Source organism: Sus scrofa, chromosome 5, assembly GCF_054392235.1.
Source record: "Sus scrofa isolate SSC_HxYL_T2T_F1_AM1 chromosome 5, Sscrofa_HxYL_maternal_Yorkshire_Landrace_v2.0, whole genome shotgun sequence".
In the NCBI taxonomy this organism is placed as follows: Eukaryota; Metazoa; Chordata; class Mammalia; order Artiodactyla; family Suidae; genus Sus; species Sus scrofa.
In genome coordinates this window covers 20,685,890-20,706,287 of record NC_139387.1, presented here as the reverse complement: position 1 = coordinate 20,706,287, position 20,398 = coordinate 20,685,890, and the positions used below count along the sequence as shown (strand labels likewise).

At 42.4% G+C, this 20,398-nt stretch overlaps 2 long non-coding RNA genes and 1 other non-coding gene across 6 annotated transcripts in view; 1 reads left to right on the top strand and 2 right to left on the bottom strand.

Moving 5' to 3' along the window:
• Positions 1-25: 25 nt before the first annotated feature.
• LOC100737981 (eukaryotic translation initiation factor 4B) overlaps positions 26-20,398 on the bottom strand; it is a 32,381-nt gene continuing 12,008 nt past the window's right edge. Inside the window, exons 3-15 of one of the 4 annotated variants that reach the window (XR_002343951.2) lie at positions 19,813-20,021; positions 16,888-17,004; positions 15,077-15,131; positions 14,298-14,432; positions 9,862-9,999; positions 9,599-9,772; positions 7,762-7,990; positions 6,371-6,483; positions 4,586-4,799; positions 3,984-4,039; positions 2,800-2,908; positions 2,492-2,564; positions 26-2,103 (exon numbers count right to left, since the gene is read on the bottom strand). This is a non-coding gene — a long non-coding RNA (eukaryotic translation initiation factor 4B). The remainder of the gene's footprint in view (positions 2,104-2,491; positions 2,565-2,799; positions 2,909-3,983; positions 4,040-4,585; positions 4,800-6,370; positions 6,484-7,761; positions 7,991-9,598; positions 9,773-9,861; positions 10,000-14,297; positions 14,433-15,076; positions 15,132-16,887; positions 17,005-19,812; positions 20,022-20,398) is intronic. The other 3 variants (XR_002343952.2, XR_002343953.2, XR_002343954.2) reach the window with 3 other exon arrangements.
• Positions 1,934-2,963, top strand: LOC146403188 (uncharacterized). Its single transcript, XR_014803249.1, has 2 exons — positions 1,934-2,126; positions 2,383-2,963. It is a non-coding gene; the product is annotated as an uncharacterized LOC146403188 (long non-coding RNA).
• Positions 13,879-13,985, bottom strand: LOC146403187 (U6 spliceosomal RNA). Its single transcript, XR_014804718.1, has one exon. It is a non-coding gene; the product is annotated as a U6 spliceosomal RNA (small nuclear RNA).

Below are 20,398 nucleotides of genomic sequence, written 5' to 3'. Positions count from 1 at the left end.
TCATCAAAAGATTTCAGCATTAAAATGAACTTTAAAGATCAGATTTATTTGGAGAAAACAAAAAAACCCCACAACCCAAAGGATGGGATTTTACATCTCAAGACATCTCCCAGGTATTAAGTCTACAGATTACAAATCATTTTCATAGAAGATATTTTTGTACAAATTTTACATGTATTGAGAAGCGGGTCATAAATCCCTGTTTGTTCTGACAGGGTGGCAGGGTAAAGGAATGGGAAAAAAACCAGCTTTTTTGGATACAACTATTTGGAAGGAGTTGACATGAAGAGGGCAAACCCTATCTTTTCATCATCTATAGCAAATGGTTTAAAAAAATACCCTTTCAACCTGGGGTATCTCTAAAAGCCACTTCCTAGCTACTAGCCAATCCGAGCCAATTCTTCGGTTACTCCGTTTGGTATGTCTCTTCCATCCACTGCTAAGTGACTCCTTCCGCCCACTGCTGCAGCACTCATGAGCAACATGCCTGCACAGCTGGACAGGATCTGACCTGAGGACTGATGGGACAAGGGCTTGCAAACAAGAGACCAAGGTGTCTTTTCTCCGTAGGTACCGACACTGCCTTAAGGACACCATCTACTGAGCGGACAGCACAAAGGTGCTCAGAAGAGGCGGGCTAAGCTACTGTGTTGCAAGAGAAGCCAGGACCTTGTTAAATCCTTCTCACCATTATCATTTCTTCTCTCAAGGGACGCTAAAAAAGCCAAACACCCCCACCCCACATTGCTCTAGGCCACATTATAAATCCAAACATTGGAGTGGGATTTCAGGAGAGAGGAAACTTGCTTAGAAAAAAATAGCTCTCCCCCCCCCCCGCCCCCACCAATCAAGGTTTTAAGAAAGGCTCCCAATTCAACCACCTTCCCTGACTACCTAAGACCGGTACTTATCAAGTTCTCTGAAGTGGAAAAGGGATCCAAGAAGCAAGAGCAGGAATGGATGGGGGAAGGAGGGAGAGTCAAGACACGAAGGAGCCAAGATTCGCTTTGCGAAAAAGAAAAGCAGAGCTTCCTCATTGGCCAGCTCCCTGGCGCTGTGGAGAAGGCCGAGGCAATCGGGCTGTGGCTTAAGAAGCTGCCTTTGGGAAGGTAACAGGACAGAGCAGCATGAGGAACGTAAGATGCCAAGAACCTACATTTTTAAAGCTTCAAGATTTTAACAGAATGTGAATATATGTGAAGTCTTAGAAGGGATAGTGTTTAAGAAAGGGCGAAATCAGGACGCATAAACGACTTGGGAAGTCCCACCACCCCTAAGTGCTTCCTGCTCCAGCAAGTAAAGCATTCATGTGTTTATTGGAGGTCATACCATTTTCCCAATTACTGGTGAAAAATAATTCATCAAATCCCCAAAGCTTTTCAAACCACGATTTTCCCCTTTATTTTGGTCACCACAGTCCTATTTTTCAGTGGCCTGTAGATTCACTTCTACCTACCCCCCTAGGGGGTACAAATGAAGACACTCCCCCTAGGCTGGCCCCAGTAACTCAAGAATTAAGAGGAGGGGCTGGCAGCCTCCTGGAGACTAAAACAACACCAGAGACTAAACCTACCTTGCCAAGGATGGAGTATTTATTCAGATGTTTGAGAATTCATGTATGCCACAATAGGATAAGAATTAAAGGCAGAAACCTCATAGTCTTCCTTGTACCTGCCCTACTGCCCAGATTCCAGACGTTGCATCACTATTACTGCCATTCTGCTAAACAGAGGCCCCTAGGCACTAATCACACAGGCAACTGCATGTGTCATAAAACTGCACAACTTTCCCATTAAAAGCTGTACATCTCTACACTGGTGATACTCCAGTTAGTTCAATACTTTAAAGGCTGCAGCAGCATGCAAAAGAATTTCATTTCATTTTGTTTTGTTTTTTTAAAAAAAAGTTAAGAAAGGTCTCCAGGAGATGGTGAGTTTTATTTTGTCTTGTCTGGATAGAGGTTTGATTTGCTCTCGAATGTTCCAGGGTGGAGAGAGACTAGGAGAAAGCACACAACGCAGAGGTCTATTCGGTGTAATCGCCCTCATTTTCATCTTCACCATCAATGGAGAGAGCAGCATACTTGCTTGCAGAACTGAACTTCTGTAACAGACAAGAGCAATAAGGTAACACAGGCCTTGAATTGGCACATCAGAAACCAAGGAACAGGATACGGACACTTGGGCAGATGGGAGGTAGTTGTCCAGACCACACCCACTTGCTTGCTCACGAGCCTTTTCCACAGGAGTAGCAAGGGAGAGCTGGTCAGAGCCTGCATGTTCTTAGGGAAGGCAGACACCACCTTTATCTTAAAGAAGGGGTCAGAGTAGTGAAAGGCAGAATTTAACAAAAATGCTCAACGAAGCTCCTTCACTATTTCAGGCAAGCAGCAACGCCTACTTCCAACCACTCCTTCTGCAGCCCCCAGTGCACAGGATTTCCGTGGCCAAAGTGAGCTAAGAGAAGTTGAGGGCAAATCTTTGACACTCACAGAGGCTGGATTTTCTTCAGCTTTCTTTGGCTCAGGTGCAGATCTGGAGTCTTGATCCTTTCTGCCATCTTTCCTGCAGAGACGTGAGCAACTTTAGGGGAGGACTCTCCCAACACCCACCGGCAGTTCTGAGGTGCTGAACAGGCACCTCCAGCCAGAAGTCCTTGCTATCAGACATTCTGGAACTTCTAGATTCACCGTGGGAGATCTGGCAACGCTTGGAGAACCAAGAAGTTCTTAATTACAAAGACATGGGTATCTAGCATCAGAAGAAGGATTACAAACGATGAGAGTGAGAAGACACGTACCTATCTGACTCCTTCCAGTGGTCTCTGCTGCCTCCGTCTCCTGGACCACGGCTGGAGTTCCCACTTTGGCCTTTTGGGACACTCACTCCATCTACTTTATTTTCATCTGCTTGAGGAAAAATAAATGGAAGTTAAAAAAAAAAAAAAAAAGCAAATAAAATAAACACTCTCCCCCTGCCAGGTTTCCCTTAAGCTGAAGAGAAGTGTGCCCGTATCAACTGGGGGAAATGAAAGCTGCCCCCAGTCCGGGCTTCCTTCCTGAGCCCTTCTTCCCACGTCCTCTATATTAGACACACACACACACCACAGCAAGAGCCACTGAAAAGGTCCACCCTGGGCTTCCACCATCATGAAAAGCAAAGTAGAAATAAGGACTATGACGCAGTGTAGTGACCTTGGCCTTGCAGATGGTGACATTTCTAATCTGGACTGAGCACGTTAATTTCCTTCCGATTCCTTTTTTTCCCCCTTTCAAAGAAATGTTTTGCCAGGAAAGGGCAGGGCTCTATGCTTCCTCCAAAGAGGCCACTCCTGCCCTCTACTGGCAGGAAAAGGCAGACAAAGAACCTTTAACACCCAAAATGGGTGCAAAATGCAAGGAAGTTCAATACTGTGTATCCTCACTCCCCCTTTAAAAAAAAAACAAGGAGTTCCAGTGGTGGCACAGTGGTTAACGAATCTGACTAGGAACCATGAGGTTGCAGGTTCGATCCCTGGCCTTGCTCAGTGGGTTAACGATCCGGCGTTGCCGTGAGCTGTGGTGTAGGTCGCAGACGCGGCTGGGATCCCGTGTTGCTGTGGCTCTGGTGTAGGCCGGTGGCTACAGCTCCGATTCAACCCCTAGCCTGGGAACCTCCATATGCCGCAGGAGCGACCCAAGAAATAGCAAAAAGACCAAAAAAAAAAAAAAAAAAAAAAAAGAACAAAACAAAACACGGCAGCAATTGCGGCATCATGGAAGTTCCTGGGCTAGGGGCTGAACTGGAGCTACAGCTGCCAGCCTACATGCCACAGCCACACTGGATCCTAAACCCACTGAGCGAGGCCAGGGACTGAACCTCCCATCCTCACAGAAACTCTGTTGGGTTCTCAAGCTGCTGAGCCACAATGGGAACTCTCATAGAAACTTTCTTCTTTAGGCCTCTACCTCGGTGAATAACCTATTCCCTTTTAAAAGGTCTTACCTTTCCTTGCTGGTCCTTCCTCAGATGGGTGAGATGGAACTACTTTCCCTCCACCACTAGAAGAAAACACGTAATCACATTCATCAGTTTTCTTCAGGGAAAGAACAGATAAGAAACTTCTAATCATTCCTCAAGAAAGTTTTACAAAGAACCATACATACTTAACACTGTGGAAACATTAAAATATGGGAAAGACAACAATGAAAGCAATTATTGTTAACCTGACCAAGTGCCAAGTCCTTTAAACATCACGGTCATGCCAGATTAATCTTATCTACTTTATAAATGAGAATCCTAAGACTTAGGAAAGTGAAGTGACCCCCAAGGCCACACTGCCAAAATGTGGCATTGGCGGACTCTGATTTACAGTGTTTGTAGACTGAGTCGCCAAAATGATGTCAACCAGCTATTAAAACTCCAGAAACTGAATAACTGGCTCTTATGAACTAGCTCCAGCACATCTCAGAATGTGAACTATGAGAGCAAAGACGGCAGAGCTTGTCAGATGCCACACGGCCAGCACCCCCCAGGGTCTTTCCACCACGATTTCAGTGCTGAAGAGTCTATAGCCAACCAACTGCCACATTTCCAAGCTGACTCACCTTGTAGGGGACTGCTGCTCTGTGTCTGAGCTCTGAGATCGAGCAGGAGGGTTAGAACTTCGCTTCACCCAAGCATTCTCCTTTGGTGGAGGGGCTGGCATTACCTTTAGAGGCTGTTCAGGTTTGGGAGGCTTAGAAGTTGGAGACTGACAGTCTTCCTCTTTATTGGATGTTTCATTTTCTAGAGACTTCTCACTCTCTCTTCTTCGTGCATCTGTGAAGTCAGAATGAGAAGGTCAAAGCACCAGGAAAAAGGGCTTATTGTATAAAAACTTATTAGGACCTCAGCAGAGTGGAAAATGGTCCACATTCGAGTTTATTGCTTTCCATCGTTATTCTTTTTTTTTTTTTTTTTTGGCTTTTTAGAGCCGCACCCTCGGCATATGGAGGTTCCCACACTAGGGGTCTAACTGGAGCTGTAGCTGCCAGTCTACACCACAGCCACAGCAATGCCAGCTCCTTAACCCAATGAGTGAGGCCAGGGATGGAACCCGCAACCTCATGGTTCCTAGTTGGCTTCATTTCTGCTGTGCCGTGATGGGAACTCCTCCATCATTACTCTTAAATACAGACCTGAATTTGGCTCCCAACAGATAAAAATCATCCCCAAACTAGTGGTTTCCAAAAGTCCTTCGGAGAAAATGTTTTACCCATGCAAGAAAAATAGGAAAAATAATGACTCTCCAAGTATAGCCATCTGACCTTTCCTAAGAATGACTATTCTTTATTTTAGGATGATAAACTTTCTATATTCTCAGTGTTTTAAGTGTTGGGACTTGGAGAAAGACACATATATGTGTGTGAAAGGGGCCTACAATGAAACTTTAAACTCTAGGTGAACTACCAGATCACATGCACACATACACCCATAACAAAAAGTGCAACAATAACAAAAAGTGTAACAATCACATTTACCAAAAATAGAACATAAGCATTTTTAAAAAAAGGTACCCAACGTCTCCTTCAAATTAGAAACTTGTTTTTTATCACATTCTTACTACATTTTAAGTGCAAGCTCTTTACAAGGAGGTATACAAACCAACCCATCACACTCCTTCCTGACTACAGAAAGGCATTACCATCCTTCTACTAGCAAGAGGTTATTTTAGCATTAATAGTCTCCAGAAAATTTCTACAATACTTGGATAGATTTCCAGATCACTTCAGCCGTGAGCCTTCTTTTCTTTTCTTTTTATGTTTCTCACAATGGGAACTCCTGAGCCTTATTTTCAAATGCTTCTTAAAAAGAAGTCAATTTAGAAGTGACCTCTATCTTGGAGTTCCCGTGGTGGCGCAGTGGTTAAAGAATCCGACTAGGAACCATGAGGTTGCGGGTTCGGTCCCTGCCCTTGCTCAGTGGGTTAAGGATCCGGCGTTGCCGTGAGCTGTGGTGTAGGTCGCAGACATGGTTTGGATCCCGAGTTGCTGTGGCTCTGGCGTAGGCCAGCAGCTACATCTCTGATTGGACCCCTAGCCTGGGAACCTCCATATGCCATGGAGAGCGGCCCTAGAAAGGCAAAAAGAACAACAACAAAAAAGAACAAAACCCCAAGATGTCAAGACCTAAGATGAAGGGGCAAACCCAAGTATATTCTTGAATGGAAGATTATTAAACGGATCATTTAAATCCTTCTTATCTCAGATTTTTCAGAGCAGAAGATGTGAAAGTTAGATCAATCCCTGCTAACCCAAATAAAGAGTCCATGACTAAACTCCATACTCCAAAGTCTCTGCATAACCCACCTACAGACAGATTATGGAAAAGGGCAACAACATGATACCCACCCTGGTCTGACTTACTTCGGCCAGATGCGGCTGAGGTCCCAGTCTGTGATGATTCACTCCCTGTCCTTGACCGTTCTCGTTCCTGAGTTTCTTCACTTCGCCAGCTTGGGTGTCTGCATAAAACAGATTTAACAAAACACATTATGTCCAGCTCAGTGAAGGCCACCTTGGACCCATGCTGACTGCTCGAGAACTATCACTTATGAGCATCAACTAGGGTTAAGACAATTCTGCAAGTCATTCAAAACTAGGCCTGGCTTTCTAGAACATTATTATAGGAGACTTCTACCCTATTGGATTCAGTGCCACCTTTTAATAATAAACATTCCTTAACTACCCTGAAATAACACTTAGATAATATAACCAACATACACACAAATAAAAGAACTAGAAAATAATTTACAGCCTACACTTAGTATCAGTGAAAACATTCTTTCTACTCCACCCCCAATAACTTGAAAAGAGGTAAATCCATTCACCTCCTCATCATGGTGGGGTTTTACTCTATATACTATAAAAAGGCTTGGCAATTTTTTTTTTTTTTTTTTTTTTGTCTTTTGTCTTTTTGTCTTTTTTGTTGTTGTTGTTGTTGTTATTTCTTGGGCCGCTCCCACGGCATATGGAGGTTCCCAGGCTAGGGGTCCAATCGGAGCTGTAGCCACCGGCCTACGCCAGAGCCACAGCAACGCAGGATCCGAGCCGCGTCTGCAACCTACACCACAGCTCACGGCAACGCCGGATCGTTAACCCACTGAGCGAGGGCAGGGACCGAACCCGCAACCTCATGGTTCCTAGTCGGATTCGTTAACCACTGCGCCACGACGGGAACTCCCAATTTTTTTTTCTTAAAGGACCAGAAAAACTATAAAAACAGGTCCAGGGAGTTTTCTTCATGGCTCAGCAGTTAAAGAACCCAACTAGAATCCATGAGGATGTGGGTTTGATCCCTGGCCTTGCTCAGTGGGTTAAGGATCCGGCGTGGCTGTGAGCTGTGGTGTAGGCTGGCAGCTGCAGCTCTGATTTGACCCCTAGCCTGGGAACCTCCATATGCTACAGGTGCAGCCCTGAAAGAGCAAAAAACAAACAAACCAACCCAAATAAACAAAAAACCAACAAAAACAGGTCCAGGCCACATTCTATGGACTCTTGTATTAAAGTACCACCAATTCATACCTAATGCAGGTTAAGCCTAGAGGGCCTTTTGAAAATTGTGAAGGACCTCTTCACTGGGTGAAGCTGTCCCACCCAGAGACCACCTAGCAGCGCCAGCCCACACACACTAAATGCTAGTAGATGACAACCAGTAACAGCCACACACATTTCTCAAGATGCCCCCGGGGATGTAATGTCCCCACTTGAGAATCACTGGATTCATGGCTGGGAAACCTCACCTCTCCCGAGGCCGCCGTTCTAGTTTTGGCTCATCCAGCTGACGCTGCAACTTCTCCTGCTCCTTCTGTAGCCGCTCTTCTACTTCTCGTTCTCTAGCAGCTGTGTCAACAGGCTTTGCCCCTCCAAAGATAGAGGCTGCTCGACTGGACTGGGAGGTGCTAGCAGAGGAATCATCTTCCTTAGGAGTACTCCGAGGCTTTAGGTTCAGTTTGGGTCTTTGGGGGGGACCTGAGTTAAATAAAACTCTAAGTAATAGCTTTTCAAAAATCATCAGAAGCCAATAGCTGAACGCCAGATTTCCAGACATGGCTTTTATGAAATGCTTTTTGGGATTCAGATCAGCTAGCCAATTCAGCAAAGGTAAGAAGGGAGAGCATTTGAAAATGGGTGGCCCAAAGAATCAAGTCCAAGTATCATGATGCAGTTTGAGACTGAGGCAAAGACTTTAGTGGTAAATAAATCATTTAACGTGATTACTATTATCTGGGGGGAAATTTTTGACTCTGATAAACTACTGGATGAAAAGTATTGCGTTTAACAACACGGTCTCGGAGATCCCGTTGTGGTGTGGTGGAAACGAATCTGACTAGTATCTATGAGAATGCATGTTCAATCCCTGGCCTCACTCAGTGGGTGGGGGAATCCAGTGTTGCTGTGAGCTGTGGTGTAGGTGGCAGACCCGCCCCAGAGCCCGCATTGCTGTGGCTGTGGCCCAGGCCAGTGGCTATACCTCCTATTTGACCCCTGGCCTGGAAACCTCGGTATGCTCCAAGTGCGGCCCTAAAATAAAGAACAAAGACAAAAAACCAAAAAACAGAAACACCTGGAGTTCCCTTGTAGCTCAGTGGGTTAAGGATCTAGTGTGGTCACTGCGGAGGCCTGGATTACTGCTATGGCATAGGTTTAATTCCTGGTCCAGGACCTTCCATATGCCCAACAAGCAGCCAAAACCAACAACAAAACTGGAAACATTAACTTTGAGGGAGGAGGAAAAACTTAACTGCATAATTTCAATACTGCTCTGATGACTTCTGCCACCTCGCTGTGTTTTATTAGTTGTCTATGTCTCCCTTCCTTAACGTAGGGGATTAAAGGAGTTGATGTTTATCAAGTACCTGGCACAATGTCAGGGCAAAGACAGGGATATTAGAAGCCCAGGTCTACTGTCTAGGTCTAATTAAGGATAAAAAATTATGAGCCCAGTTACTTTACTTCTTCATGGCTAACAATTATTTGGTATAACGGCATGGAAAGAAGCAACATGTTTAGCCTACAGTCCCAACCAGTTACTGGCTAGGAGACACATTTGAGGCTTGTTTCCTTCTCTTGAAAAATGGGGCTAACATTGCTTATTTTAAGTGAGATCATACTGTAAGAATGCCTGGCAAATGTTTTTTCCTTTGTTTATTCAATTATTATAATTATTCTTTTGCCTTCCCACAGCATATGGAGTTCCTGGGTCAGGGATCAGATCCGAGCTGCAACTGTGGCCTATGCCACAGCTGTTGGCAGCACCGAATACTCTGACCCACTGCGCCAGGCCGGGGATGTGAATCTGCGTCCTGGCACTACAGAATGTTCCTGAACCCACTGTGCCACAGTGGGAACATTTAATTACATTTTAACTGAAAAATCTATATACTAAGATAGGTTAGAACTAACCTTTGTTTTATTTGCATTGTCATTTTTAATCTAACGCTCTATTTTGTCCTGATGTCTCATTTACTATGTGTAGATTCTATTTGTGCCCATTTGAGGGGTTTGAAACAACAAAAAAATTTTCAACCGGTTTCTCTAGGGATAAGACCTATTAAATAAGAAAAAGAAAATGGTTACCTCTATCATCACGCCGATAATCGTCCCGAGAATAATCATCTCTGGAGCTCCATGACCGGTCATCTCGTCTGTCATATCTGTCTTCATAGCGGTCCCCGCCTCCTCTGTAGTCGTCGTCCCTACGGTACCCACTACCAAACGCTCTTCTGCCACTGCCTATCCTGGAATCGTAGCCTGTAAATATACCCCAAATTGTAATCATCACATTAGGAAGGAAGGAGTTCTTAATATAAAGCAATTTAACTTGATTGTTTTCTAACAACCTCTATCATAGTCTCTGCTGCCTCGGTCATCATAACGATCTCGGCCCCCATATCGATCCATGTCCCGGCGCGGCCCATCACGGTAACTGTCCCGATACCCATCACGGTATCGGTCAGAGTCATAACGATCTCGATACTCTAGAAGGAGAAGAGACAGGTGACATCATTCCTTTTTTGACACTGGAAAGAGGACAGCTCATTAGGTCAGTTTGGTTTCTTGAGTTCATGTTCACTGCTGTGTCTGCTTTTATCTAAACACACGCACATATTATATCCAAGGCAGAAGAATTTGTATTGAATTAAAGTTTTCTTGAATTAAAGTATTTCTTTAAAAAACGTTCTCTGGTGACTCAATAAATGTTGCTGGGCCAACAGTTTAGGAGGGAGTCAGAGAGAAAAGTCTCCATAGTAGCCCCCCCTTATCTGTGGTTTCACTTTCCAAAGTTTCAGTTACTTATGGTCAACCACAGCCCAAAAATTTTAAACGGAAACTTTCAGAAATAACTAATTTCTAAGTTTTAAACAGTGTGCTGTTCTGTGTAGCATGATGAAATCTCACGCCATTTCACTCCGACCAGCCCAGAACATGAATCATCTCTTTGTCCAGTGTATCCACTGTATAGTAAGATATTTTGAGAGAGGTCACATTCATATAACTTTTATCATAAGATTCTGTTATAATTATTCTATTATTAGTCATTATTGTTAATCTCTTACTACGCCTAATTTATAAATTAAACTTTATACTAATAAAACTTCCAGGATTAAAGATTTATTTAAAAACATAAGCAAACAGTATCAGAAAAAGTATAGTTTAAATCTTTCATGCTTGATACCAAAAAAACCAAAGACTACTCAAAAAGAGTTTATCATGGGAAGAAGTTCTCTTGTGGCTAAGTGGGTTAAGGATCCAGTGTTGTCACTGCAGTGCTTTGGGGTGCTGCTGTGGCAGAGGTTTGATCCCTGCCCCAGAAACTTCCACATATACCACAGTTGTGGCCAATAAACCCACAAATACACATACCACAAATCTGAGAAGCCAACAAAATAAGAAAAAAATATATGCAACATACGACAACTGCTTAAGTAACAGAAACTAAGACGGGACATTTTTTTCTGTCACCCAAATGGAAAAGTTAAAATAAATGATACATCTTATACTGGCAGAGTTTAGCGGAGTAACTTTCCTACTCTGCTGATTGAGTTAAAAATAGTACCAATGCTGGAGTTCCTTGGTGGCTCATCAAGTTAAGGATCTAGTATTTTCACTGCTGTGGTCTGGGTTCAATCCCTGGCCCAGAAACTTCTGCATGCCATGGCTGGGGCCAAAGAAGATACATGCACAAGAAGGTTCTCCACAATGTTGTTTATAACATTAAAGTCATCGTGTGCTATTGAGTTTCAGCTGATATGTTGGAAACGAAGATTTTTATACAGTACCACCCCCAATTTCTAAACATGAACCAACAAATTAAAAAATAAAATTTGAGTTTAATAATTTATTGAGCAGGCCAAAGAAGGATTTGATTTTTATGATGGCGTTCTTTTAAACAATGGTTTCAGGGGAGTTCCCACTGTGGCTCAGTGGTTAATGAACCCAGCTAGCATCCATGAGGATGCAGTTTTGATCCCTGGCCTTGCTCAGTGGGTTAAGGATCTGGCGCTGCTGTGAGCTGTGGTGTAGGCCAGTGGCTACAGCTCCAATTCGACCCCTAGCCTGGTAACTTCCATATGCCACAGGTGTGTGTGGCCCTAAGAAAAAAAAGACCCCTCCCCTCAAAGCCAAAAAAAAAAAAAAAAAAAAAAAAAAAAATCACACAATGGTTTCATTTTGCAAAAGACATCATTTTGTCTACATATTCATATTCATTCATTCTCAGGTTGTTTAAATTTTGTAATTATAAGCTTGCACTAAGAAAGCAGGGATCTACAGTGAAGAAAAGCAGCAGAGCAGTATGCTGTTACTAAGACAGCCAGGAAATATACAGGTGTCCGCTGAGATTTTACAGTGCTATTTAGCATAACATCCCCCACCCCCACCGTATGTTTTATGGGCTCCATATTTGGGCTATGAGTCTCTGCCTTCTTGGTATTCTGTGGGATTGATCTCTAACGCTGTTGGCAGAGCTAACTTTGGAGCCACAACCTGGTCTTAGAAATTTGGCAGCTTTGGATAACAGTAAATGCAATACTCACTCTTGTTATCCATCCTGCTTGCTGTGATTTTTAAAATTAAAAAAAAAAAAAAAAAAAAAAAAAAAAAAAATTTTTTTTTTTTTTTTTTTTGCTTTTTTGGACCCCACTCGTGGCATATGGAGGTTCCCAGGCTAGGGGTCTAATCAGAGTTGTAGCTACTGGCCTACACCACAGCCACAGCAACTGCAGGATCCAAGCTGCGTCTATGACCTACATCACAGCTCACGGTAATGTCGGATCCTTAACCCACTTATCGAGGCCAGGGATCGAACCCACAACCTCATGGTTCCTAGTTAGATTCGTTTCCACTGTGCCATGATGGGAACTCCCCTGATTTTTAAGACTGACAAAATTTTCTGAACATATAGAAAACTACAGAAGTGAAAAGGCTTACGAACCTACACTTAGGTTTGGTGGACATTAATATTTTAACACATTTGTTTCAGTTTTTAGATCTAAAGGTAGAGATGTTACAGATGTAGCTACAGGAGCCCATCCATAATCAAGAGGGAGGCTACAGCACCATGCACAAAGCGTTACAACTTCTGGATTAATACTACAGGATGCTGTTTTCAAATTTTTACACATTTTTGCTTTTCTCCTTTAACAAATAGGTTTTGAATTTTATTCCATATATATACATTTAGTTTTTGCTTTTTTTGGGGGGGGCCACACACCTATGGCATATGGAAGTTCCCAGGCTAGAGGTCTAATAGCCACCAGCCTACTCCACAGCCACAGCAATGCCAGATCCGAGCTGTGTCTGCGACCTACACCACAGCTCACGGCAATGCAGGATCCTTAACCCACTGAGCAAGGCCAGGGATCAAAGCCGCATCCTCATACGAGACAGGTTTGTTAACCACTGAGCCACGATGTGAAATTCCTGAATTTTATCCCTGTTATTACATGTATACTTTACTACCAAAGATTCCATTATATGGACAAATCACTACTTAAGTCATTTCTTACTAAACAGGTGGTTCTTTCCATTTAAAATATGACAGTGTTGAGTCTTTCTTCATGTATTTCCATAAAGTTGTATCATCTTTTTCCATAAACGTTTTCTAAAGCTTTTGTTGGATTCAGGTGGTGTGTGTAAAAGTTGTAATTCATCCCAACCCCTACTCCATGACATTCTCTAGTCCTCTTTTCAAAATTAACTTTTTTATTTATTTTTATTTTATTTTATTTTTTTGTCTTTTTGCTATTTCTTGGGCCGCTCCAGCAGCATATGGAGGTTCCCAGGCTAGGGGTCAAATCGGAGCTGTAGCCCCCGGCCTACACCAGAGCCACAGCAACGTGGGCTCCGAGCCGCGTCTGCAACCTACACCACAGCTCATGGCAACACCGGATTGTTAACCCACTGAGCAAGGGCAGGGACCGAACCCGCAACCTCACGGTTACTAGTCGGATTCGTTAACCACTGCGCCACGACAGAAACTCCAAAATTAACTTTTTTATATATATAATGATTTTTATTTTTATTTTTCATTATAGCTGGTTTACAGTGGTCTGTCAGTTTTCTACTGTACAGCATGGTGACTCAGCTACACATACATGTATAGATTCTTTTTTCTCACATTATCACATTCCATCATAAGGGCTATACAGCAGGATCTCATTGCTTATCCACTCCAAAGGAATAGTCTGCATCTATTACCCCAAGTTCCCAATCCATCCCGCTCCCCAACCCCCCCCCAGGAAACCATGAGTCTATTCTCAAAGTCCATGGTTTTTTCTGTGGAAAGGTCCATTTGTGCTATGGATTCCATTTATAAGTGATGTCATATAGTATTTGTCTTTCTGACTTACTTCACCAAAATCTATGGAACCTTCGCGAATTTGCGTGTCATTATTGCGCAGGGGCCACGCTAATCTTCTCCGCATCATTCTGATTTTAGTATATGTGCTGCCAAAGCGAGCAGCTCAAAATTAATTTTACTTATTTGCTTATTGTTTCTCTCCCCTAGTTTAAACAATGTTCAACAAGGACAGTATTTGTCTGTTTTGTTCACTGCTATATCCTGGACTTACAAGACTTTAGTATTACAGACATTTAGTATTTTCGAAGGTAATACATTTTCTGTTATTTTAAAAATTATCTATATTTTTCCCCCTGTATCTACTGCTCCCCTCCCTTTATCTGCTAATGTGATAATCTACATTAACACATCTGTCCTATTATATAAAACAACCCCAAGACAGAGAAGAAACTAACTTGAGAAAAATGAACTTACTGTCTCCAAAGCTGTCATCACCTCTTCTAGGCGGGTAGTCATCAAAGCTGTCTGTAGCAGGCCGGGCCCTCCAGTCTGTGTCTGTTTTGTCAGAATCCCGATTTCTATCTCGGCCGAAAGAACGATCATCCCTGTCTACAGATACAGAGAATGAAATGACAGAGGTTAACTTACAATAACTTTTGCTCTATCTTTCTCACATGCACAGACCCCTGCCCCCACCCCATTTTCCTCACTCCTATCACAGCATCATCATGAAGTCGCCCCAGGCTGTGTAAGTGCACTCTCCAATTCCATCAAAGTGACTGACTCCCTTCCTCACAGTTAGTTATTCCTCCTGGTTTAATGCTTATCTATTTCATCTTCTGTACAGACCAGAAGCCCCTGAAATATACATGAATCAGGCTTCCCCTGCGTCCAGTGTGCTGCTAGGTACCTAATCTAGTTATTATACATTTAATGTTCACCTAAGTCAATCACAATACTACTAACATTTTGGGCTGGACAATTCCTTGTTGTGGGGGGCTGTTATATGTATTATGGGATTAGTCCTTGATCCTATTAGAAGCCAGTAACCCTCCCTAGAGTTTTGACAACCCAAATGCTAACATCAACAAATGTCCCCTGTGAAGCAAAAGCATCCTCAGTTGAGAACGACTGCTTTAGATTAGGGTAGGCCTCCATTATCCACCTCCATTAAAAATTTCTGAGGAAGGGCACCTCTGCTTTGTCATCTTAGCACCATGACGAAACGGGAAACGTCCCGTCAGCTTTCTTACCTTTATCCTGTGCTTGATCAGCAACGTCCACTCGAATTCTCCTGTTACCTAGAGACTGAGAGGATAGGACCATATTAACCAACCTTTTGCCCCATTATGCACAAATCCCATGAGTGACCTTGAACGTCTGGGCATAGCAGAAGCACTGGGGGAAGGAAGATAAAGGAAAAACACTGTAATCTAGCCAACACTACAATTTGTTGGCTAAAGAATCCCTTATAAAGACTTGAATATGAAATAACCCCTTAGAATCAACATTTAACTTGGGTTTAAGTGAATGTAATTATCCTTCCATTTTTATTAAGTCAAATCTCACGGAGTAGATTTAACTTTTTAACTATCAAAGGCAATTTGTCAAGTGTAATAAAAACCATTTCTAGACAAAATACAAGGCATTATTTGGGTCCAGAGCAATTATATAAACATTTGGAGTCTCTACTATGTACTAGCAAAGTTGCATAAAGCATGGTCTCTGAGTATAATCTCAAATCTTTTCTCTCACTATTACCTTTGGGTAAATCAGTTCCTCTGGGATACCCTCTGATTTCCCTTGCCCACATCATTATTTATATACTTTGAACCCAATTAATTCTACTCCTGAATTTTCCTCATTTCATAGTAGAATCTACTACAGCTGAAGAAGGATAACAATGAATTTCAATTAAGAACCCCTGGAATTATGTTCAATACCACTATGATGAAATTGCTAAATACAAAGTAACTCGTAAGTCTGGACCCTGACAACATTTTAAATTATAGTCGATCCAGCAAACTTCAGACAGTAACAATTAAATTCTTATCCTAAGTTGAAAATTAGTAATACAATAAAATCTAAAAATGATCTGAGAAGAAAAACTTTGAAACAACTTTAGCTTTCCACATATTTAACTAAATATATTAATTTTATTCCTCTTTGACATTTGCTTCAGATAATCATAGTGCCACTGAGTTAGGAGGCAGGAAAAATATTTTCAATTACATCCAATGGTAGATCTGGAACCACAGAATGATGGCACAAGTGGTTCTGAAATCTGCTTTCTCAACAAACAATGAGGGGTTATTAGAATTAAAAGAGAATGCTTCAAAATCCTGCACAGGCTAGCCTAAGAATCCCTACATGGCACCAATCACCCAAATAACTATTAACAATTAAATGTAATCCCCATATTCCCCTTTGTGTATTAACAGCTGAATTTCCTCTTCCTACTGAGCTTCTAGTGTATCTGGATAGAAAAACATCCATGGGCAACATTAAAAGGCAGGACTGAATGTTTATCGTTACTTTCCTGTAAAAGATTCCTAGGAGCACGTATTACAAATGACATCTTGGCGTGAAATGCTTCTGAGCGCTCTTAAAATTAAACAAAACAAAAAAACAAACCTAACAACCTCCAGAAACCAAACCATTACTTCCCTGAAAATGAAATAATGTCTTTAAATACTAAAATAACATGATTTTTCTATTTGCCTTGATCTGGTTATTATTCTGAAAAGACAGTCATAAGAGCTCTCTGCTCTGAGAGAACTACAGTGAGATTTTTTTATTAAGGACTTAGTGCACTGGATTTCTTCACAATCTCCCTCCTAAACACCTTCTTGAATTACTGGGCCCTGCTGAATCTGCTGAAGGGGGGTGTGACATGCTAGATGTCAAATGTTTAGTGTAACACTGATAAATTATCCAAGATTTTCTCTGTAGCTATTACAGGAATCTTTGAAATAGCTACCAAGCCAGCCTAAAAAATACCAGTTTGATAAGCACAAGAGCTGTTAACTCCCGGCCCTTAAACCCCCACCCTCATTTTATTTACCTCTTCATTGAGGCTCAGGGCACTGAGCAAGGAATCCAGGTCCTCAAACTCAGCGTAACCGAAACCTTTCAACCTCTCAGGATTGCTGGGTTCACGTGGTAAACGCACTGCACTGATCTGAAGGAGTAAATAAAGAAAAATATTTGCCAGTTCAATGTTCTTGTTCATTTGTCTTGTTGTTTTCAGGGAACCTTCCCTTCTATCCCCTGCCCCTTATGCTGCCCACAAAGTCCTTACATTATATATATGGCTAATCTATGCTTTTGTGGGTTTTCTTAAGGCTGCACCTGTGGCCTATGGAAGTTCCCAGGCTAGGGGTCCAACAGGAGCTACAGATGCTAGCCTACACCACAGCAACGCCAGATCCTTACGCCACTGAGCAAGGCCAGGGATCGAATTTAAATCCTTATGGATACTGGTCGGGTTCGTAACCTGCTAAGCCACAACGGGAACTCCCTGTTTTTCAATTAAGAGCAGCTGCTCGTTCCACACTTTGTTTCCAATTCTTACCTTTCAGAAGTCTAATTCAATTTTTGCCGATTTTTGGGGGCAGTATATGACTGCCCAGACTTATCTGAGAACACTATCTTCATATACTAAGAGCTTGGCAGAATCAAACACTGGATTGTGAATCCTCACCGTCCTTACCCTCTTTGCTGAATCCCGAGAGTAAACCAATTATACTTTTTACTACTTTCTTGCCACCTTTTATGTCTATATTCTTACCCCTTTCATTTACTTTTTCATTTCTTCAATATTTTGCATATATTCAAGATTATCTTCTGTATCCCTGATAGTTTATTTTGGGCTCCTCAAATATAGATTTTGTTACAGTCACTTTTAAATTCTAGTTGAGGTGTCCCCGTCAACAGAACAGTAAAGAACCTGACTAGTATCCATAAGGATGAGAGTTCAGGGCCCGGCCCAGTGGGTTAAGGATCCCATGGTACTGTGAGCTGCAGTGTAGGTTGCAGACATGGCTTGGATCGTGCATGGCTGTGGTGTAGGCCGGTAGCTGCAGCTCCAATTTGACCCCTAGCCTGGGAATCTCCATATACCACAGATAGGACCCTAAAAAGCAGAAGAAAAAAAAAAAAAAGAAAAGAAAAAGAGAAAATCTAGTTTAACTCAACTCATGAATACAGGAGAAAAAGAACAAAATTTAAAGAAGTAGCAGCCATAGACCAATTCTAGACCATAAAGCTGAAAAACCTGAACAGGCCAGAGGTTATTCTACAAAAGAGAGATCACTAGAGGAATCAAAAACAGGTCAGCCTTCTAGAGGTCTACATAATTAAGATTTATAGGTGGCGGTCAAAAATAATCACATAAGAAAAGCCAGCTGCAGAAGTTGATGGCCCACTGCAGAAACGAGATCTATCGAGGAAGGGAGTTAAACAGCAAGAGTGAAGGGCTGAGCAAGTTCTTAGAAGAAAGCTACTTTTCAATGTATTCTTACTGGCAAAGACTCTTGAGAAAAACTCAATAGAATGAAGTCCTAAGTATTTCATTTATTTATTCATTAATGTTTGTTTTTTGCTTTTTAGGGCCGCACTTTCGACATATGGAAGTTTTCAGGCTACGGGCTGAATCGGAGAGCTACAGTTGCCAGGCTATAGCACAGCCACAGCAATGCCAGACCCAAGCCACATCTTTGACCTACACCACAGCTCATGGCAACGTCAGACCCTTAACCCACTGAGCGAGGCCAGGGATAGAACTCGCATCCCCGTGGATACTAGTTGGATTTGTTTCCTCTGTGCCTCAAACGGAACTCCCTTTATTTATTTTATGGCTGAACCCTGGGCATAAGGAAGTTCCTGGGCCAGGGACTGAATTCTGAGCCCCAGCTACAACACATGATGCCACCAGATCCTTTAACCCACTGTTGGGCCAGAGATCAAACCTGCATCTCTGCAACAACCTGAGCTGCTGCTGTTGGATCCTTAACTACTGCGCCATGGCGGGACCTCCAGAAGTACTAAGTATTTTAAAATCAAAGTTTGGAAAAAGAACTTCTGAGTACTTCATACTCATTTTCATTTTCTGGAAACTTCCAGATTATTGTTATCAAAATCCTTCCTAAGTTTTCTAAGCAAGCCTATTGAACACCGAATTCCACTATATGTGAACAGACTCTGTTAATATAAACTAGGTATCTGCTCAGTTAAATGAATTCATATAAAATATTAAAAGGTGCAAGTTACGTTGCCCTGTGTACAGTGGGTTAAGGATCCAGCGTTGCTGCTACTTTGGTGCTGGTTTGATCCCTGGCCCAGGAACTTTAACGTGCTTCGGCTGCAGCCTAAAAACTAAAATTTATACTGATATAAGCCTGAACATCATTAACAGAATGGCTGAGTTTAGAGAAACTTTCTACCTGTTGACATTTAATGGGATACATCACCTTTAAGTTTTTTAATGAGATGGGTACATGTTTTTGAGATTCTCTCTGTATCAATAAAGTATTAATTTTGCTGCTAAGACTATCCAACTGGTGGTGATGGATGAGAACATTCTCAGCCAAAGGGCCTAAACACCCCTTATTTTCACATACCTGCTTCTTCCAGGTCCAGATACTACCTTAAAACCTTTCAACACATTGTGGCTCAGTGGAAATGAACTGGACTAGTATCCATGAGGATGTGAGTTTGACCCCTGGCCTCATTCAGTGGGTTAAGGATCAGGCACTGCCATGAGCTGTGGTGTAGGTCACAGATGCAGATGCTGAGTTGCTGTGGCTGTGCTGTAGGCCAGTGGCTGCAGTTCTGATTTGACCCCTAGCCTGGGAACTTCCATATGCCATGGGTACAGCCCTAAAAAACAAACAAACAAAACAACCTTTCAACATAGAAATTCAGGGATAGTCACTACCAACACACTACCCTCCACATCTAATTAACTGCCTAAAACCTTTATACTTACATTTAATCCTCTAAAGAATTCCTTGATGGAGTCTTCTGTCACATCATAGGGCAGGTTCCCTAGAAAAGCAGTGTAGGGTGGCGATTTGGGAAGACGGCTCCGGTCGATATTGGGTTCCCGAGCAGCCCGTGGAGCAGTGGGCAGAATGGAACGGTCAATTGGAGGTGCCCTATACACATCGTCATCATTACTATGCCAAGTGGTTGAAACTAGGAGAGAAAAGTGGACATAAGAAATTCAGAAGAGGAGCTGGAAGAATCAGGCTCCTGGACTTCAGACTATACTACAAAGCAACAGTCGTCAAAACTGCATGGTACTGGCACAAAGACAGACATATAGATCAGTGGAACAGGATAGAAAGCCCAGAATTAAACCCATGCACTTACAGCTAACTAATCTATGACAAAGGAAGCAAGACTATACAATGGAGAAAGGACAGCTTGTTCAATAAGTGGTGCTGGGAAAACTGGACAGCCACATGGAAAAGAATGAAATTAGAACACTCCCTAACACCAGACACAAAAATTAACTCCAAATGGATTAAAGACCTAGATATAAGACCAGACACTATCTAACTCCTAGAGGA